Below are 3,266 nucleotides of genomic sequence, written 5' to 3'. Positions count from 1 at the left end.
CATAATGAAACATGTATCACATATTTTGTACTACAATATTTAATGATTGTACGAACAACTACACAGTGAAACTATCGGTATCTTCTGTGTTACTATGTTACTATGGTATTTCATGATAAATGAGTTATTTGAACCAACAAGTCTGCAAGTGCTAGGTTTCTATAAAGATATGAATGCACAATGCAATGTTTTGAACATTGGACAGCCTGTGTTACAAGTGATGACCGTTTTGAGTTTTGTGTCTAGAGTTTTGAAAAATGACATCAAGGTTCTGAAATTAGTGACAAAGTGATTGTAAAAAACTGTATATTCATCCTATTTAATGTGCTCTTTTAAAATGTACTTTTCTTTTTTATGTTGCCATTTCTGTTCTACCAATGTTTCAGTTGTTAGCCAAAGATTGACAGAGTACATCTCATACACACAGGCCAGACAGCAAAGATTTCTTTTTGAAATTCAATTACAAATGCTGCATGAACTCATCAATACGATTAGAGCTCCTGAAAGCAATATAACTAACTCACTCTACAGCATCTCATTAGCAGTGAAAAGAAACCAAGAAAGTTGGGACAGTCGACTGTTTACCACTATGTAACATCACCTTTTCTTTTAATAACACTTATTAAGCACTTGGGCACTGAAGACACCACTTGGTTAAGTTTAGCAAGCGGGATTTTCCCCCATTCATCCATTATGCATTTCCTCAGCTGCGCAACTGCACAGGGCCTTCGTTGTCTTAATTTGCACTTCATAGTGCGCCACACATTCTCAATTCGGAGACAGGTCAGGACTGCAGGCAGGCCATGCTAGCACCCGCACTCTCTGCCTATGCAACCATGCGCTTGAAATCTGGGCAGAATGTGGTTTGGCGTTATCCTGCTGAAAAATGCAGGTACGTCCCTGGAAAAGATGATGTCTGGATGGCAGCATATGTTGCTTCAAAATGTGTACATCTCTTTCTGCAAAAATGGTGCCCTCACAGATGTGCGAGTTACATGACAGACACTCATACACACTGTCACACCCATACACACACAAACACACACTTTCACAGACAGACACACGCACACACACACACACACACACACACACACTTTCACACAGAGACAGACACACACACACTTACATACATACATACATACATACATACATACATACAGTGAGGGAAAAAAGTATTTGATCCCCTGCTGATTTTGTACGTTTGCCCACTGACAAAGAAATGATCAGTCTATAATTTTAATGGTAGGTGTATTTTAGCAGTGAGAGACAGAATAACAACAAGAAAATCCAGAAAAACGCATTTCAAAAAAGTTATAAATTGATTTGCATGTTAATGAGGGAAATAAGTATTTGATCCCCTATCAATCAGCAAGATTTCTGGCTCCCAGGTGTCTTTCATACAGGTAACGAGCTGAGATTAGGAGCACTCTCTTAAAGGGAGTGCTCCTAATCTCAGCTCGTTACCTGTATAAAAGACACTTGTCCACAGAAGCAATCAATCAATCAGATTCCAAACTCTCCACCATGGCCAAAGAGCTGTCCAAGGATGTCAGGGACAAGATTGTAGACCTACACAAGACTGGAATGGGCTACAAGACCATCACCAAGCAGCTTGGTGAGAAGGTGACAACAGTTGGTGCGATTATTCGCAAATGGAAGAAACACAAAATAACTGTCAGTCTCCCTCAGTCTGGGGCTCCATGCAAGATCTCACCTCGTGGAGTTTCAATGATCATGAGAACGGTGAGGAATCAGCCCAGAACTACATGGGAGGATCTTGTTAATGATCTCAAGGTAGCTGGGACCATAGTCACCAAGAAAACAATTGGTAACACACTATGCCGTGAAGGACTGAAATCCTGCAGCGCCCGCAAGGTCCCCCTGCTCAAGAAAGCACATGTACAGACCCGTCTGAAGTTTGCCAATGAACATCTGAATGATTCAGAGGAGAACTGGGTGAAAGTGGTCTCAGATGAGACCAAAATCAAGCTCTTTGCCATCAACTCAACTCGCCGTGTTTGGAGGAGGAGGAATGACCCCAAGAACACCATTCCCACCATCAAACATGGAGGTGGAAACATTATGCTTTGGGGCTGTTTTTCTGCTAAGGGGACAGGACAACTGCACCGCATCAAAGGGACGATGGACGGGGCCATGTACCGTCAAATCATGGGTGAGAACCCTAAGCCAGGGCATTGAAAATGGGTCAAATACTTATTTCCCTCATTAACATGCAAATCAATTTTATAACTTTTTTGAAATGCATTTTTCTGGATTTTCTTGTTGTTATTCTGTCTCTCACTGCTAAAATACACCTACCATTAAAATTATAGACTGATCATTTCTTTGTCAGTGGGCAAACGTACAAAATCAGCAGGGGATCAATTACTTTTTTCCCCCACTGTACATACATATATATGGAAAAGAAACATTACAAGTATAAATCACAATAAGATGTAATAAAGTACAGATAAACAAAGTGTAATAAAATGTGATCTGTTTGAAAATGCAGGGACGTCACTGGAAAAGATGATGTCTGGATGGCAGCATATGTTGCTCCAAAATGTGTACATCTCTTCTGCAAAAATGGTGCCCTCACAGATGTGCGAGTTACATGACAGACAGACAGACAGACACTCACACACACTGTCACACCCACACACACACTTTCACAGAGAGACATATACACACACACACACACACACACACACACTATCACACAGAGACAGGCACACACACGTACAGACACACACACTAACTTTCACACAGAGACAGACACACACACACACACACACACACACACACACACATACATACATACATATGGAAAAGAAACAATACTTTTATAAATCACAATAAGATGTAATAAAGTACAGAAAAACTAAATGTAAGAAAATGTGATCTTTAATACACACAAATATGTATGGCTGGTCGGATGCGTCTTGGACTCGGGTTCCTCTTCATTACGTATAACGCTTTTGCCTTTTGCTAAAGCTTTCCATGGAGGGGATCGTGGGTGAGTTTGTACCATTCTTGGGGGGCTCTGCCTTGTTGGGGCGGAGCTGTGATCCAGGTGAACAGCAGATCGGGCATAGGTGGGCATGTGGGCAGAGGAGTAGGAAGGCCGGTCAAGCAAATAAGCTTGCTAAGGTACGCAGCAGCAGCAAGCAGCCCCCCCATCCAGCCAGCCAGCCAGTCTGGCTGGCAGTGACTGAGTGGTTGACAGACGGCAAGCAACGGAATGTACGTGCTCTGTGATGTCATAG

The 3,266-nt window shown here is 42.0% G+C and overlaps 1 non-coding gene across 1 annotated transcript; it reads left to right on the top strand.

The window, feature by feature from the left end:
• The first annotated feature begins 2,944 nt into the window (after positions 1-2,944).
• LOC136729874 (U5 spliceosomal RNA) lies at positions 2,945-3,059 on the top strand. Its single transcript, XR_010809136.1, has one exon. It is a non-coding gene; the product is annotated as a U5 spliceosomal RNA (small nuclear RNA).
• Positions 3,060-3,266: the final 207 nt, after the last annotated feature.

The sequence above is a fragment of the Amia ocellicauda genome, unplaced genomic scaffold (genome assembly GCF_036373705.1).
Source record: "Amia ocellicauda isolate fAmiCal2 unplaced genomic scaffold, fAmiCal2.hap1 HAP1_SCAFFOLD_31, whole genome shotgun sequence".
Classification (NCBI taxonomy): Eukaryota; Metazoa; Chordata; class Actinopteri; order Amiiformes; family Amiidae; genus Amia; species Amia ocellicauda.
The sequence above is the reverse complement of the archived record's forward strand: the minus strand, read 5'-3'. Positions and strand labels throughout refer to the sequence as shown.